The sequence below is a fragment of the Coturnix japonica genome, chromosome 2 (assembly GCF_001577835.2).
Source record: "Coturnix japonica isolate 7356 chromosome 2, Coturnix japonica 2.1, whole genome shotgun sequence".
Lineage (NCBI taxonomy): Eukaryota > Metazoa > Chordata > Aves > Galliformes > Phasianidae > Coturnix > Coturnix japonica.
The window spans coordinates 41,320,548-41,339,793 of NC_029517.1; positions in this window are offsets into that span (position 1 = coordinate 41,320,548).

Sequence of the window (19,246 nt, forward strand, 5' to 3'; positions counted from 1 at the left end):
AACGTTCTCTGAGGAATTTGCTGAAAGCTATTTGAAAGCCATCTGATTAAATGGGAAAGGAGAGCCTTGAGAACAATCTACAATTAATTCAACAAGTAGCACAAAGCATGACCTTACCTGACAACCAGTGTCACCCACACTATTAACCTTTTGACTTCTGGTCATGCAGTCTGTCTCTTCCAGCTGCCATCCACTCTGTGCCAAAAGGTGGACACATCCTAGGAAACGGTCTTAGACAAACCATCTGGTACCCTGTTAGCCTTGAAACATGCACCCAGCAGCTTAGGAAGCCAGGTGTTGATTTTTCTCTTTTGATTCGCATAAGAGGTTTAGTTCTTCTGGTGTCCTATATACCAGAATTTTCTCAGCATGCCTACACTACGCAAGTGATGGTCATACCTGACGTGGTGTGGCTGGGATCTGAGTCTTTGCGTATCAGTGCTGTGACGTGTCAGACTTGGAACCAGTCCTGAAATAATTGTCTGTGTTTTCATGTTGACTTCCAGCTGTGCTTCTTTGCTTGGGATGCCATACAAGAAGGATTTATTGTCATTGTTTTAGGAGTGAGGGTGGTCTGAACTAGCCCCAAGCTCTGCTGTAATCTCACTCGCCAGCATGCTCTTCATAATTTGGATGAAATCTTCTGATCGTGTTGGTCCTGTGGACTAACATTACTTACCTCCTAATTGTACTTTAAAAGGACTGCTTATGACTGTGCATGTAAACAAATGCATGGGGAAGATTTTCACGTTCCTGGTAAGGGATTGGCTGGAGCTAACAGGCAATCCTGGGATGAGGCTGATCTGCTGTGCAGTTGTTCTGATTGCTGGATGCACGAGGGCCTATCTCATTTTTGATTCTCAGAATTCTGTGCCGAAAAGTTTTTCCTCAAAATGACATGTCTCTAAAATATTAAAAATCCTTATATGTTTGCTGCTGTCCTCAGCTCACCCAGCCAGCTGGCAGAGAAAAACGGATGGAAAATTTTAGATTCGCTTTCCCTTCACCAAGAAAGGATTTATACAAGTGCATGTTGGCACATATTCATGTATGAGCACATATACGAGAAGTTGCTTGAAAATATACTGGCCTTATTAGATGATAAAATCTCCTGGGATTTCAGATTTGTTTTTCTGCCTTAATATAAGTATTCAAAATACCAGCTATTCAGTGGTATAATTAGATGTTTATGAAGTTATCCTTTTGCATGCAGCAACACCTGCCTCAAAATGATCCAATGATTTCATTTCTTTCTTAGTAAAGGGTGATTGAAGCAAGGGCTATAAATTATCTAGAAAAGCAGCTTGATTATTTTTCTCTTTTTTTTTTATTTTTGCAGAAACAAAAGATGATCAAGAAGTTTGTGTTATCAGTACCGTGCTCCACGGCTCTTGCTAATTAAGAAAGATAAGTGCAACACTGCTTGCAGTACTGTGGTTAGCCTGCACACATAAAACATTTTCCAAGAGCTCAAGTCTCATTTTCCGAAGTGACCTTTATTAGATGCCTTGGGTGATTCATCTCACTATTTCTTGTGAGATACGGACTAAGTTAGTGATGACCATGTAGCTGGATGTAGTGAGAAGTGGTTGTTTATCTGTGTACAGGAGGGATGGGGGGAATACAGATGTAGGAATCCTACTCTGCAAAGGAGCGGTGAATTTGGAGAGGGAACTGGAAACTGTCAGGAACTTCACGTTAATACATGTACTCAAGGCAATGCAGTGCGTGACAGAGTGTTGTAAAGATTACTGTACAAGGCAGATGTGGAGACACGGAGCTGTGGTGGTGAGGACAAATAGTACAAAGCATATAATTCAAGCTGAGATTAGAAAAACTTGGAGGGGAAAAGAAAATCAGTTAAAATTTCAGAAAGGCAGCACTGAAAATTCTACTTTGATGATTTAAAAACCGGAGTCATATCAATACTAGAAATAGGAATAAATACAAGATCTATGAAGCTCTTGCCCAGAATTCATGTTAAAAATTCAGAGGAGCTATGTGAGGAGAGGATGCCATTTTCTCACTTATAGAAATGTTACTGAAATCAAGGAGATCTTTGGGATATGTGCACATGTGATTATACTCTGAAGTTTCCAACAAATTAAAATAGTACATTGCACCTTCTGTTGTTAGCCATTGTAAATTAAAAAAAAGTGAAATTTCTACTTTCTGAAGGATACTGGGAGTGTTTTTCTGAGATGCATATACATTATCTCACTGTTACTCCTGATCCTTCCTCTTACAAATCTGAAGAATAGACTCCACCTCATGGGTTAGGACTTTTCTTTCTATAAGTTTCAATATCTCTTCCTTGTCATACCTTCTGGCAAATTTAAAAGGAAACGAATTGGGTATAATAGAGATTGAGTTCTTTTTATAACCTTTTAAATAATTAAGTCACCTCTACAATTGTACTGTCCATGAAAGCTTAATCCACTCTCCCAATTAATGAACCTTATCATTTCCCCTTGTGCCAAGTATTCCTTCTAGAGCATTTCTTCATAAGTGTTGGCAATAGACTTGTGTTCTTTCTGGAATTATGTTTTTGTAGGATACACCAAGCGAATGTCTAATTAGTGCAGTTTAAGACTGATTTTTATTTTTTTTTTCTTTTCCTTAGAAATGATGCACTGAGAAATGTAATTTTTAATTGGTTTATTTGGAAACAGTTTTAATTGTGGGCTTCATTACAGTGGCACAACAAATGCATTTAGTTGCTGACCATTGGAAGGGTTATTGGATGCCAGGGACAGAAAGTCAGTCAGCTATTTTAGTAGAAGTCACAGGAGACAACCTGCAATATATTTGAATTTTGCATTTCGAATATTGCTTTTTCACATAAAGTGTTATTGCAACATGAATCTTTTTTTATTAAAATAAAAGCTCTATTCTTTATAAAAGCATAATATTTTTTAACACTGAAAAAGAGTGAATAGATGACAGCATTTATAGCAAGGAAGGCAGATGTGATTCATGTATGAAAGCTGGCTGTGAAAACAGAGCTTTCTCCAAGGTCTTATAATAAGTGAGAGGGGCTCTTATGCAAGTCTTATAACATTAAAGGAAAATATTCAGCTGCAGAGAAGTCATTTATCAGCACATGACACCTGTATTTCTGCTTCTCCCAGAGTACTGACTAGCTGGTGAAAATGATCATGTTTCATTCTTTTTCAGGGACTGCCAGAGAAATAAGACAGCAGTATGCTGCACTTTTGTACTTGATTTAAGAACATACATCAAGTATTTTTCTTCTGCATCATTATAAAATTATCTGTAGAATCTGTAGATATATTTTCTTTTTTTTTTTTTTTTTTTTTTTCCTTCCTGAATAAGATGAACACGGAAATAGCATTAATGGGCATTCTGCTGCTTTTATTATTTTTATGGAGATTTCTCCAAAAGTAATGCCTCCTATTTATATATTATTATATGGAAATATATTTCCATGGAAACTACAGATTGTACAAAGAGCATGACAATACTATTTGATAGAACAAGTTCTCAGCTACAAAACATTATTTTTCAGCATTGTCACCATCATTAGCCAATTCCTATGGATGAGCTGATTGAAATGCTCTTATTTTGTGGTATGACAGCTGTGCGTGGCCATATAGATCAAGGCTTGCCATTCATGTTGCAATTGCCTCTGCTGAAATGCATCACCCCTCGTCTCACTGTGCTCATGTCCACTGTTCAATCTCCAGGAACATTCAGGAGGCTTTGATGAGTATCAGTGGATGAATTTTTTTCTACATGGAGGAACCTTTACGTCAGGGCAGTGTAACGGAGCAGCCTCTGCTTAGCTTTGAGAAGACACTGGAGCAGCCTGATAGTTGCTACTGCCTCCTGCATCTGTACAAGGCATGAAAGCAAAACACTGGAAACATCCAGGAAAAAGGGGCACATTGGGATCACCTGGTTCTGTGTTAGCATATGCAGTTAGCATAAGTCCTCTCATCTCTTCATCAAGTCTTGAGGAAGAGGGCAAGGCAGGGTCTGCCATCCTTGGAGCTGCTGTGCTGTTCTGGAATTCAGTGGACCTAAACTACCAGGGGCCTCAAACACCACAGAGGCATGAAGATCCTGTAAGTTTACCCTTAGCCAAGGGGGAGAGTGTAATATAAGTAACTACCAGGGGTAGCCTCACCAGCACCAAGAATTCAAGCATGTGGTCTGTACTTTTAATCTGTACATTGATTACATTATACTGCTCTAAAACTACACAGTCCTCATGAATACTTTGAGAGGAGATGCTAGAAGCCTGATCCTGCAGTCCTGATTTAGCTTTACCTTTCTATTCAGGCATTGCCATTAGCTGGCATTGATGAAGAGTTTAAATTCTCTTTTTCTGTGCTGTGTTCTTTGAAAGAAATAAAGGTTTAAATCCTGCAGATTCCAGATGGACTTTTCCCTTATGCCCATTTTTTTTCTTTAAAGTATGCTTAGGTAGGTCCAGACACACATCCCACATGAGCAGCTTTCCAGTGTTACTCCGAGTCCTGCTGAGCTGTCCCACAAGTCTTTAAAATGTAGAAAGGCATTCTTTCAGAGTCCTGCTATTGTCCATTAAAAACTGTAGTCTTAGGAGGGAAATGTTTGAAATACCAATCTGCACTTTTTTTCCTGCCCATAGAGATTATATAAAGTTTCTTAATTACATTCTGTGTGTCTGAAACTGAGCTTTCCAGCAAAACAAAACCTGTGGATAGCTGCTAGTGTTATTACTTAATTAGCAGTAAAAGAGCAGGATCAAAGGATCTTTAAGGAAGCAAGCTTCTAAAAATGCAGTAGGATACATATCTCTAAAGAAACGTTCCAAGTGACTACATTTTTCTTTGCAGTTCTAACATTTTCCATTTAAACAGCTTAGATTTTCTTTTCTCCTAGTACTAATGAGAAATGAAGAACTTTTATAAATACTCAACAAATAGTAGAGTAGAACCACTGGAAAAAGGATAGATAGGGGATATTTTTATTTCTTTTTGGAGAAATAGAATTATTGGAAGCTGAAGAAAAAATTATTAGAACCTGGAATGTGTGTCAATATGGTGTTTGTTTTCCTGACACTAGAAGACTCAGATGAATAGGTGATAATAAAAGCATGAAGAGCCTTGCAAGGACTTGTGTAACATTTCAATGTGGGAATATGTTTTATAAATCTGGTAAGGAGTACTAAATACTTCTTTTGATTTAGGAGTTGTTAGGAAAATACCAATGCTTGTTAACAGCATGACCTATGTAACTCACTCAACAAGTAATGCCTCCTATTTATATTCATGGAAACAACAACAGCTGCAAAAAGCACAACAACACTATTTGGTAGAGAAAACACACACCTACAAAACACTATTTTTTCAACTTTTTCAACTGTTTCACAGCTGCTCTGGCAGTGTAGTTGCCAGGAAAACGTTGCCCACACAGGCTGACTTTCACTGTGCTGGCATCCACCGTTTGGTCTCCATAAACATTCAGCAATCATCAGTGAATGTCAGTGGGTGCAATGCACAGAGGAATTCAGCAACACACCTTTGCTTCATACACACTTCCATGTCAGATGGCATTTGGTCAGACTGCCCCTTTGCTGCTGTCTGTTGTACTGCAACAATGTGTAACAGAATTCTGGTGGGAAGTTTCAACCTCTACTGCTGCATCACAGAATCACACAGAATCACAGAATTACCCGGGTTGGAAGGGACCTCAAGGATCATGTAGCTCCAACCCCCCTGCCTGGCAGGGCCACCAAACATACACCTTTACTAGATCAGGTTGCCCAGGGCCCTGTCCATCCTGGTCTTGAACACCTCCAATATTCACCTGATTTTGTGGGCCAGGCCAACATCATAAAATAGGAGGCATTACTTTCAGTGCAGCCCTCATATTTTAGGGTAGGAATTGTCTTTTTGGTTTTTTGTGTGTGTTAAGCTTTCATCATAAGCATAGTAGGAAGCAATCAGTTATGCTAGGTTACCATAGCTCTTAAGAAACTGATAGTGCAGTGACTGTTCCTTCCCAAGATTCCACACATTTCCCTGGTTTTTGTCTTGTACCATGCAGAAAACACTACATTCTACAGCTTTGTTCCTGATAAAAATGGAGTACAGAAGGCAATTTGTCAGTGGGAGGGCAAGGTCATCTTTAGAAATGGAAAGACATTAAAAGGTGACAGACAACAGAGCGTTGGGGAGGAAAAAAAAATGAGGGTGAGGTGGAAAGGAGGTATCGCTTTGCTTAAGGCTGCAATTTACAAGTGGAAAGAGCGCACACCGAGGAGTAAGAAATCTGTGTTCAAGATCTTCAGAGCTGGAGAGAGAAAACAAAATCCAAGTCAAACCACAGGGCATTATGACTGCAGGAAAGGTAAATATTCTTCCCATCTTCAGAGAAGGCATGAAGAACTACAGGCCCATTGGCCTCACCTCTCTCTCATGAAATATTACAGAGGAAGTGCTTGGAGAAGCCATTTCCATATTGGTGATGGTCAAGCTGATTGGGAACAACTAGTATGGATTGAAAAAGAGAAGACTGTACCTAATCAGCATAACAGCTTTCCATGCTGTAATGACTGCTTCTGTCAACAAGTCAAGAGCAGTGAATGTTATGTACCTTGACATTAGGCATTTCTGTAGCCAAGCTGAGGAAGTGCAGGCTGCAAGTGTGAACATGAGATGGCCAAGAAACTGATGATATCAACAGCCTCGAAGACAAGTTGTAGTGGTTCAAAGCCTAACAGGTGGCCTGTTATGAGTAATGTTCTTGAACAGTTGTTTCTTGGATGTGGTTTAATGTTTTCATCAGCCTAAATTAGGAGCTAGAACATACTTCAGCAAGGTCACAGGTGACTCCTGTGAACAAATAGGACTAGTGCAAAGGACTGCCTTTCAGACTGACATAAACAGGAAGGAAGGAGCAGGTCAACAGGAGCTTCACAAAGCTCTCAAGAGGTAATTACATTTCTTTGTGTAAGATGGAATAGCCCTTGTAGCAGTATGTGGTAGGACTGGCTAGAAAACAGCTTTGCAGAAAAGGACTTGGAGTCCCGGTGGATGTGAATCTACAGAGCCAGACTTCTCAGCAACACATGGTGGATGTCTGTGGCACATCACACAGTGCAACAGAATAAACTGTGATGTATAATTAAAGAAAAAGAAAAGAATTGTAAACCCTACCATGAGACTGGTTAAGTACTGGAGCAGACTCCAGAGGGATTGTGAAATCTGAACACTCAGGATTTTCAAAGCTTTATTAGGCAAGTTTCTGAACAACACAATGGGACTTCGAAGCTGGCTTTTCTTTGAGCAGGAGGCTGAATTAGGTACTTGTAGATATCTCTTCTAACCTATAACTATTCTGCAACTCTCCGAGGGCTCTGGGTGTAGTTCTTTCAATAGCCACAGGAAATGTCTGATTGTTGAGTTTCGTTGTGCCCACTTATGTCCACTGAGTGTGTTTCTCTGTATTCACCAGGAACACATTAGAGGCAGGTAATCACTTCAGCTCTTAAAGTGCATCGTGAATAACTTGTCATTATCAGTAACTGCATCATTAAATATGTAAAAAGCCTTGCTAATCACTGGCCATTGTTAAAGATTCGTATAGCCTAAATACTTCTCCAGAATTTTAATAACCTAACCCTTCAATTAAAAAAACATACCAAAAAAACCCAGCAACCAAAAAAACCTCAAACCATTGAAATCTTAATTCTTCCTGTTCAAGGTCTTAGGATGATCAAGTGTAGAAAGGTACATTTGAAAACAGGCATTTTTTTCCTTTTGTAAGAGACACCTAATCAATAGAATCATTAAAGTGATGTGTAATCAACTACTGAGGAGTGTTCAACAGCTTCCATGTGCACGGAAACTGTGAATAGAATTTAATTGTTCCTGGACTGACATCTTGTCCTGAAATCAAGATGTTTCTGTACTAATTTTCTTTGAACACCTTGACTTGTGTTTGAGCCACAGCATTGTGTTCGACTACATACCTGAACTCTGAGATATTACCTGCAATCAGCCTGTGGAAATGTTTGCTGAAGCTTGTAGAGAAGTCTTCAAGAATCAAATAAAAGACATACACTTTATATGTGCCTATAAAGTCGCTTCTGTTCGGAGCTCAGAAAGATTTCTTAAGAATGAAAAGGTGACTCCTAAAGCAATCAAACCCAGGAAAATCATTTGGGGGAGTGTATCACATGGATGAGTAATCTTCCTGCTGGGTCTCTGAATTATTTAAGAGACTCATAAGGGATTTTAATGGAGAACATCTTTTGTTGGAACCTGTTCAGCTTTGGTTCAAACTGTTATTAAATGCTGGTATTTCTGACCAATGGCTCTGATTGCCTTCTTAGATAATCTTAAGGTGATAGGATGGGCATTCATTTATGTCACATTGAATCCTACCCTTGGACTAAACTCACAGGAACCAGTTCTTACATTTTGCTTGACACTGATAGTGGTTTGCATGGGATTTTTAGATCTGCATTGAATATAGGTTTGGTAATAAAGGGACTTTTTGTAAAGCCCTCTTTTCTCAAACAGGTACAGAGATAGCAGCAAAACCACCCTTTTATTTATTGTGCCCAGCAACAGTTTTCTGTTTTTGTTGTCCTTGTTTCCTTGAAGTTAGTGAAGCTTTTAACAGTGGTTTCAACATGCATTCACTCTGTGAAGTCATACTTCTTGCATAAGCATTTTGATAGCTGTGAATTAAATGGATGCTATGGAGCTAAGGACTAAGGTATATGGAACAGAAGGGGTTCTAGGGCAAGGAATGTGCTTTTTATTGGGAAAAACATTATGTAATATCGTAAGTCACAAGCAGGGATTACTGGCAAGAAAAAGATTTGTGCATTCAGCAGGTATGGCTCTGAGAGAAGCTGTTCTTTAACAAGTAGTTAGCAAGCTTGTGGTGGTTTGTTTCTTGCAAAGCATCTATCAGTGTTTTTAGAAGAGAGCTTTTCAGATATGGATATTAGTGGACTTTGCATTATATGATGCCTCTGAAAATTTCTGAAAATCTGAAAATCTGAAAATGTTCTGCTAAAACAGAAAGGTTTTAGCTTTGTCATATCTCACTTTTATTATGAATTCATTTAGCAAAGGCCAACACTACACAGTTTTGTTTAATCAGAATGTTTCTCCTTACTGGAGAAACTGGAAACCTGAGCAGGCATAGAAAGGTGATTCAGTATTCATTTATGAATAGAAAAGTAAATTGCAGCCATCTCAGCCTTCACTGTGAAAGTTCCGATGGGCATGGAACACTTGCTAAGTAAAAGAAAATATGTTTTTTGGCTGTCATGATTAGAATGTTACAGAAAGGCACCATAAAATTAGATCTAGAATTTCACTAAATGTTAAGCAGTTTAAAATTGCCACTGGAAAGATTTTTTTTGGTAGCTTTTCATCAATTAGAAGCTATTACTCTCCATTTTTACCTTGGCTGTGGAATAAATTCCTTAGCAACCTTAATTGTTTCATTCTATAAGACTAATCTATACTCCTCCATAAAAGGAATGGAAGAAGAACCCGAGGGGTCTGAACTTGCTTTTGACTGCTATTTTTACCTATTGGAGACTTCATGTGAGTGAAGTACAGCTCTGTGTACTGAGAATGAAATCTGTCAAACAGTTTGGAAAAACGTGGCTAATTTAGCAATGTTAGATAGAACAACTCCTTTTGCTTTTTCCTCTGAGAGAAATAGCCTGTACTTTCAACACAATTGGCCTTTGGCAATTCTTGGTAACTTGGGAGGATATTTCTGGAAGTGGAAGGAAATAAAAAAGGATTAAACCACAGAGAATTTTGTAGGAGATGGAACACTGGAGTACTTCAGTGCTAAAGAAGAATCATCTTTCCAACAACTTCCATGCCTATAGATTTTTATTGGCCACATCCCCCCTACGTAGGATCAGAATAGGTTTGTCAGGGTCTTACATACACACAGATAATACAGATAATAAGAGGTAAGTGTGCAGAAGCACTTAAATAATACACTCCAGGCTTCAAATGAACTAACTATGATGACGTTCTGCATCCCTTTCTGTCGTCATACTCGTCGTTTAAAATTTGTTCAGAAAACAGTTTTTTATTAAACTTTGTCCTTTTTTATGTAGGAAGCAAGTGTATATTTGTTCACTCAGAAGCTTTCAACTGAATGCCAAGAACTGCCTTCTCCCAAGAAGTAAATGCATGTAGACTTCTGTTTCCAGTCCAGTCATGGATTCGATTTTTGGTTTGTTTTTTTTTTTTTGCTTGACACAGACATATAATGCTTTGAATAATGAATACACTTGGAAAAAATAGCCAAGTTGGAAAAGACTTATATTATTATTTGTCCAATTAATTATTTATTGTGAAATCTTTTTTCAGTAATAAAAAGTGACTGTCGGACCACTTTTTAGATTCAACCGTAAATACTAGGAACTTCATACAGAACATTGTCCTTTGTAAGAAAGGGGTTGGATTGGATGAGTCATATTTTAAAACTGCTTCCAGAAAGCCAGTTGGGCAGAGATTGATCTTGATCTCTTTGTTGCCACCAACTTCTATGATGAAAAGAAACAACTAAGCTTCTACAGTTGTAGCCACATTATAATCCTGTTTTGAGGTTTCCACAAAGACATCTTAGAAATTCCTGCTATTGTTGTACATGAAGCAACAATCCTGCTGTATTTGTATACATGTATTTTTTTCACTCTGTCTCTCTTTTTAATGTTGTGTAATTGTGAAATGAAGAAGTTTGGCACTGACTTGGCTATAAACTGGACAAAGACTTATGAGAATTACTCAATTTTACGGACTGTTTCAGCACATTGTTTTTATGATAAATTTATTTTCTATTAGAGAATTAATGAAAAGCTTAAATAGATGTCTTAAAAATAATTGTAATTAACCACCTCTTTAGTTGTAGTAATTTCTAATGACCTTCTACTAAACTTTTCTTTGTGTAAAGAGACCAACTCCACTCATGTGCAGTTCTGATAAACCCCATGGACTCCTGTTCTGTCAGTGGATGATCTTCTGCCTTTGTTTCTTTGTTTGGAATTTACACTTAAAGCAACACATAATACAATTGCCCTCATTTCCAGGTAGAGGTGTGGTATGAAACTGATTCTACTTCTATTAGCAGTTTGTCTTTCATTAACCTTGTAGACCCAGATTTAAATCTGCCTTCCCAGAGCAGTGACATGAATCTAGTGCTGGTCATTTCCTAGTTGCATTTTACTGGATAGATACATTTAAAAACTATTTTTACTGCTTTAGTAGGTATCACCTTCATGCATACCTGATTGGACTAGTAGCAAAATATGTCTGAATATTGGTTACAATAGTCTGTCTAACCAAGAGTAAGTCTGTCTCACCAAGTCTTTCTGTAAGTCGTGATAAAATAGAAGTGAAAGATTTGTATAAATTTTGTTTGCTTGTTTCCCACTCAGGTTTGAAGTCCATAACAGAGTAGAATTGCCTGAACAGAGCTTGAGGAAATTAAGGAGCAAATAAAGAGAAAGGAGTTTGTCCTGTAGAGGGTGCAGCTATGGTGTCTTGAATTTCTAGCTCAGCTGTGGACTTCTAGCATAATCTTCCAAAACAGAGAATCTGATTTAATGAGATTAAAACCTTATTAATACGTGAACAGAATGTTAATGAAGAATTGTACTCTGCTCTCAGTTCTATCACCAGAGATCCAAAATAACCACCCTGATTTCTTACAATATTTGTCCAACAAACCAGCAGTATGAAGAACTGAAGATACTTTATGGCGCTCTGCTAGAGCTCTTCAAAAGAGCTGATTTATAAGAATAGATTATTTTGTTTCCGTCTCACTAAATTGTTATTAACTGCACTTCAGTTTGCACTGAAGCTTTTATTAACAATGATTAGATTGAACGTTCAACCAGAATGGGTCTTTCCAGTTCCATACCCAGTGGCTGTGTCTAAATTTGCTAATTATCCAGTCTGCGGAATGATAACTTAGCAACACATCTGCTGAAATACTCTGCCCCCTTCTCTGCAGAAATAGTGTCAGGACTTGATTGATACCAGAAACTTGGATCCTTCTAAGATGGATCTAATGTAAATTCATGTTAGCATTAAGTTCTCAGGCTTTTTGAAGGGTAGGAAGTATCACCCTATAAAACCTCTGTGGGAGACATCTTTTCTAGGCCTTTTGCTCTTTATTTTTCTTTATTTCACCATTATTGACAGCAGGCCCTCATTTGTCAACAGCTCCTGAATGTCTCCAAGTATGTAAGCTGTCCCTGGAGCTCCACTAACTTATTTTTCATCTCAATTTACTAATAAGTCTTAGGCCTTTTTCATGAAGCTTACTTATTCTGCAAGGTTCAGTTATAGAATTAGTCAGAACTTAAACTCTGTGAGAGATAGGTACTGACAAATGGCTTTGTGGAATCAAGCCCATCTTCCACATGTGTGCTATATAAACATAATAGAACGCTCTGAGGCACACCAGCTTCTTGCATATTCACTGTAGGTTATTCTTTGTCTCCACTGAAGTTAATAACATGAATGACTGATTTTTGGAGTCACTGTCATATGAGGAAATATCTTTTTATCCTATGGATTAATGACCAGTATGGCCTCATAAAGATACTTCACTTTTTAAAGTTGTTTTATAGCATCTGCCACTTGTTTTCTTTATAGAGCAAAGGCAATTTTAAGTTGTAAATATTAAATATGTAATAAAAGATTTCATCGATAAGGCAAACTAGAAAACTAGGTATGAACTTATTTTTTGCTGTCATGTGTGTTTTTCACCTTGAAGGTCAGGACCACCATGACTTAAACCAGACTGCTCTGTTTACTGAGCAGAGGCAGAATTACTGACTTTGCTAAGAAATAATATTTTTAAGTATCATTAGTGCAGAGCTGGATTTCAGTAGGAAATCCTAGTGAGGTGAGGGGCCATGCACGTATGACCTTCAAAATCTGCTGACAGTTACCTACTATTGCTAGCTATAAAATAGATTCAAAATAATAATGAATATGAATTATAACTTTTTTATGTGTTCTGGCTATTTGTCCTAATTACTTGTTGGGCAGGAATGCACTGTATATCTGGACTCTTTAGCATCATTTTAAAACCGCATGACAGCTTAGCAAACTTTCTCCTGATTAGCAGAAGTTACCTCCCAAAAATAGCCATTAAACTGTTTTTTGTGGGTTTTTTTTCCCCACTTACTAGAGACTGTCCCAGTAGTTAACTTCCCAGGGCTTCGCCTGAGGCTAAAGTAGGTTTCTAACAATCCATCATTAACTTCTATGACAACCATGGTAGGCTGTGATTGTCAGAATTAACCATGACATGCTGTAGGCCACCTACTGCCATCTTAACAAATGCTGTTAAACCAGATTTTGCACCATTGCTAAGTGACTGGGTAGGACAATGAACAAGGAATGGGTTTATTTTATGTAGTCTTGAAGGCAACTTTATGCTGTATTTTCTTAAGCCCACCCTTAATATCTTAAATGTCTACTAGTGGAATCACCCATTCTTTAGTATCAATGTCATATTGTCTTGCACACATCATAAGTGTTCTCATTTCTGCCTGGAGCCATGTGCAAATCACTGGAGGGGAATCAGAATCTGCAAGCAAACCTGATGATCTGGAAACAGTCATAAGGTACAGGGTGAATTGCTGATCTCCTGCTATGAAGGAAATACAGATATGCAGCTTTAGTGCCTGAAATTCCAAATTTGTTTTTCAGAACATGCTTCTAATAACACAAGTCACATAATTATTCCAGGTTCTTATAACTTATGTATTGATTGCGTCTATTGTGATTGTGTTATATGTTGTACCATCTCGTACCTGAGAACTCCCTTTCTTCTCTGGAATGAGTCAGTAAGACAACTGCAGTGCCCACTTTACAACCCCTCCTTCCAAGCCCCAAACAACACATCTGGTGACTTACACATTGATGTTGCCAATACATAACCATGTTTTTGATGAAGTAAGCTGTATTATGTTGCATAAAGGTAAATCAGTTATCAATTATTTGAATGGGAATCTTGCCTGAGAAAATGTCTCCAAAGTCATATTAATACTGTGAACATTTTGGAAGAAAACCTATAGTTTTCCTAGGCTGACTTCATTATGGAGTAAGCAAAATGTTGATGCAAGTTGGAAGATTTTGTTTCTTCTTTTTTCTGTGAATGAATATTGATATTTCAACATTTTATGTCATGCTGAGAACTTCCTATGGACAGAATACTTACTATATCTGTTTTTATATTTAGTCATAATTGATAGGAAGATGGTGCCTTTTTACTTTTCTAGGTTGGAAAACTTGTAGTTATTCTTTGGGCCAATCGTGTACACTGAAATGGAAAATAGCTGAATGGTAAAGAAGCTCTTGTGTGATAAACTGAAGGATTTGCCACCAGTACTCTCATTTACAGATGTTCAGATAACTGGCTTTTTCTCAGCAGCACAACAGTTGAGCCTTATGTTGTAATCTGTAATCACTGACATCCACTCCATCCCTTCTTCCAAACCTCCTTGGCTACTTTTCCCATCTTATATATGCATAATTTGATTTCTTTTTACAAACAGTTGTCTTTATTGATTAGTATCTTGCATTTTTAAGTAACTTCTCCAGCTTGTTGATATTTTTGAATTATAGCCATGTTTCAAATGTTCAAATCTCTACAATGTTGTCATTTACATGTTGAATAAGCATCCTTACTGCATCATAGAAGGCACAAATAGCAGTCTTCAGTGGCACTGGATCAAGACTAGTCTTTAATAGAGCTCAGCTTTTAATGCTTGCTAGTTCAGTGGTGAGTCACCAGTAAGTATTCAAAGTATGGTTTTCTGACAAGTACACCCATTTATAACAGGTTCATTCAGCCTAATTTTTTTAGAAACATAATATGGAAATATAATGTGAGATAGTGCCAAAAATCCTACTAATGGTCAATTGATATTTGCTTTTCTCCCTATTTGCCCTATAATCAGACTCTTATTTCTATCTATATGTGTACAGACAGAATAAGATGGCATTACAGATTTATACAGAAACAGCATAATAACATGATGATAAATAACAGCAATGCTACTTCCATGAAAGAGATCTTTCTGTGTAGTTTTCTGTGTGTATCTGGATCTCCTGATCAAACAGAAGCTTGCTGATTGCCCTTTCAATAGGTTATGGGTTAGAGTTAAGAACAATATCTTTCCAGTAAGTGCAGCTGAAGATAACCTTCATAGAAAATTTTGAACACTCTGCTTTTTAAGCTTGGAACAATTTTAAGAAAATAGGAGCTAAAGTAACTGGTTTTATGGAAAGTGAGGGAGATGCATTATGATGAATGAGAGACATTTCACCTTTGCACCTTAAGAATGAGTACTGCTTGCGCTCTGCATGTATTAACCACGTGGTGTCATAGACTTCAAGCCATGCTGGATAGACATTGTTTGGTTTGTTCAGCTGCTCAGAATTGGCCCCAGGGAGCAGACATCTAGCCATGCTTGCTGTTTGCTGTGGCTACGTGGCTTCTCTGGGAGCACTCTCACTCAAATGTTGGTGTAAACTTGCTAGAAGTGCACTTATTTGCCATTTCCCTTGATCCCAAAGTCTAATTTTGCTCTAGGTTGCCTCTACTAATCATGACTGTATTTGCAATAATATATCACCATAGAGGAGTTTTCCTGAGCCCTTTTACAATGACAAATGGGGCTTGTAAATCTGTGCACCAAAGGTAACATGAGTGCCAAGCCCCTGCTTCAAGGGATACCTAGGTAAATGTTGGAAAAGTGAAGCTGTAACTGGAGAAATGTGCCTTCTCCAGCTGAAAGTACCATTTACATGGAGATCCACCCCTCACTTGAATTAGTGAATCTGTGCAGCTTTCTGTTGAAAACAGTGTAGAAAAGAACGTACAAAAAAAGAAGGAAAAAATAAAAGATTATGTTACTCAATCTGTATGCCATTTTCATGAGATATACAATGACATTATTTGCAATAGATAGTGTTAGTTAGGAAATCCATAATCTTTAGCAGCTTTCATTCAAGAAATACTTAATCAGGTCCCAACATTTATTTATTTATTTATTTTTCCCTAATCCAGTCCTCCATACTTTTGGATGTGCAAATACTACTGTGCCCTTTCAAAATGAATGTCATAGCAGGGAATCTGTTCATTAGAAAATGGGGGAAAAAATCATTCCAAAAGTACAAAATGACTTTTATAGCAACTGTGATCAAGATAAGAGCACTGTTGCTTATGTGGTGCTATCCAACTTTAAAAATTAAATACAATAATTATAAAACCTAAGCCTTTATAGATACAGAATGGCATTTTGCTACTGCTCTGAAGTGCTCCGATAAAAGACAACAATGTGATCCAAGTTCCCTGCTATGTGGTTACTGTGTACATTAAATAAATACTGCTCCATTCTCTTGCTTCATGCAATGTGCAGCTGGCCAGTCAGGTTGTTTGTTAGGTACTTCTTGCAGAAAGACAGATTCCTTTCTTTGCCATGGATGAGCATGTAGTCTGATAGAAGTTGTGGCTGGGATGGGAGAGGAGTGGTTTCCCCTTGGTCCATCGAGAAGACAAAAGAATGGATCTGCCTCTGTTTCTTTCCACGTACTCCCTTTCTGAAGAGAACATCATCCGTGTCAGGGAGGAGGCATTCCCACATGAATAATGGGAATATTGGCTATTTTGCTTTTCTTAGTCATGTTAGCCTGTCTCATATACATATTAGTCACATCGACTTGAATTGTAGGCTTGTTGTGTAACAAACAGTGCGGGACTTTTAGCTGGCTGTTATCATCTAGAAAGAACAGAAGTTTATAAAGTAGGATTGTATTTCTAATGCTGGCAGTAGAGTTGGAGTGGCTATAGTGGGTTTAAACCTTAATGGATAAACCCTGATACTGCAGGAGGGAAATGATTCAGTTGGCCTCTGGCTGCTGGGGACACTTCAAATTTTGCTGTTTCTGACTGACTCTGGTGTGAGCAGACTTTATTATTATTACTGATTATTATTATTATTTTTAATAAGTATAGTTTCTTTCCATGCTAAAGCAAAACAAACAAACAAACAAACAAAAACAACCTTTTTGAAGTCTCAACACTTTTTTTCAAAATAAATTAGAGCTATGATTTCCCACTATGCAATTTGCTATGAAGTTGCTGCTTTGAAAATAATGGCCTCCCATTTTATTATGTTGACCCACAACATTGGAGGCGAATGTTGGTGGTATGGAAACAGGGGTTGAACCTTCCTGCCAGTATTCTGTTACATTTTGTTGTCATGTGACAGATGGCAAAAGCAGGGCAGTCTGACCATGGAGTGACAACATGTGAATTACTCATCAAAGAAAAGTTCAAGACACAGCTCTCAGTGGATAAAGTGATGTGCACTATCTTTTGGGATAGGAAAAGAATGATTCTTCTGGATTTCCTGGAACCTCAACAAAGCAGCAACTTTGACTGCTTCATCATGATGCTGACAAAGCTGAAGGCTCCAGCTTACAGTTAGGCGGAGAGGAACTGTTCTCTTGCAACATAGTAACACCAGGTCCTATATTAGTTTGAAGAAGAGGAAACACATTGCCAATCCTGGCTGGACTGTCTTCCACACTTACCATATAATCTGGGTTTGATGCCTTCTGACTTTCCTCTGTTTGGTCCAATGAAAGATAGACTGTGTGGGCAACGTTTTCCTAGTAATGATCCTGTCATTGCAGCTGCAAAACAGTGGGTCACTTCTGGTGGTGCAGATTTTTGTGAGCACAACATGCAGGCTCTTGTTCATCACTGGTGAAAATGCATAGCTAATGGTGGTGACTACTTTGAAAATTAGTGATTTGTAGCTGGGAATCTTCTCTATTAAACAGTGTTATTTTGCTTGTTGTATCTATTGTTGTTTACATTGAAATAAATAAGAGGCATTGCTTTTGGAGCAACCTATGTATTTAGTAGCAACTAGCCTTTATATTATGCTTAAAATAAAGAGTTTGGGTGTTTGTTTTTTTTTTTGCCACATCTGTATTCCCCAGACTCATCCACAAGGGGGATGCAATTCTAAACAAATATACAGCTCATGTTTGTTTTTAAGTATGCACATTTCTAACCCTTCTTAATTTAAGCAATTCTCTTGGAATGCCTTGGGACAACCTCAAAACTATTCAGGCTGTCACTGAGGAAAATCTAAGAGAAAGACAGTAAAATGCACTGACTTTGTGGTTTGGGATTTTTTTCCCATTCTTTCTAGGGACCTTCCTTTTTTGTTTACAGATGAACATGCAAGTCCTGGGGGGAAATACTGTTTTCACCTGAGTGTCATCCCTGACTTCAGATGACTCATCTGCAGAAGTGTGCTGAAGAAAGCATTGATTTATTATTTTTTTAAAGAACATTCCTTCGGCCTGGAGAATGGCTTGACATTTCTCCATTTGCTTCTGGCACAGCTGAAGCTATCTGATAATTAATCTAGAGGTAGTGGTAATGAGCATTCCCTCCTCTCTATGTCTGTCTTCTTTCATAACTAGTATGGGGTGAAACAGTGATTTGAAGAATAACAAAAACAACGTATGAGTTCATTCAACCACTTGACTTGAGTACTCCAGAAATAGCGCCATGGTTTTACAGTTTTCACTTTGCACTGCAGCTACAGTACAGGGCTCCTAAAAAATTCAGACTTGTAACTTCTAATGGGCCATGTCCAAATTCTCTGTGTATTCCATGATTTCTTCTGACATTCTGGTGTTGAAAGTCAATCCTATGTGCAAAGAGACCCTCTTGAAAGAGGAGGAAAGGCAAGCTCATCCCATTTTATGACTAGTTTTCAGTGAGACCCTTCATTTCCCATTGCCTGCCTGAGCCTGAATCTTGGACAGCAATTTTGGTATTTGGCTGGTCAGAGTTACCTTGAATACTGACTAAAGAAAGGAACCTCTAATGGGCCCTACTTAACTCTGTATGCTTGGTCTTCTAAACGCAATCTTCCCAATCTAGTATCAGAAATTGAAGAGCAAGATTTTTGACTCTCTTTTCACCTGCGTGTAGATGGTATATTGATGAACATTGTTTTCCAGAATAAATTGATCTGAGTTTACTTAAAATACTCCTGAAACCCACTCAGATGACTCATACTGGAGACCAAATTAGATTTTTGTAAATAACATGCTTCACATTTATGTTTATTTCTCAGCATCTTATTTGAAATTGTTCTTGAGTGACATTTTTTATTCTAGATATTTTAAGCTTG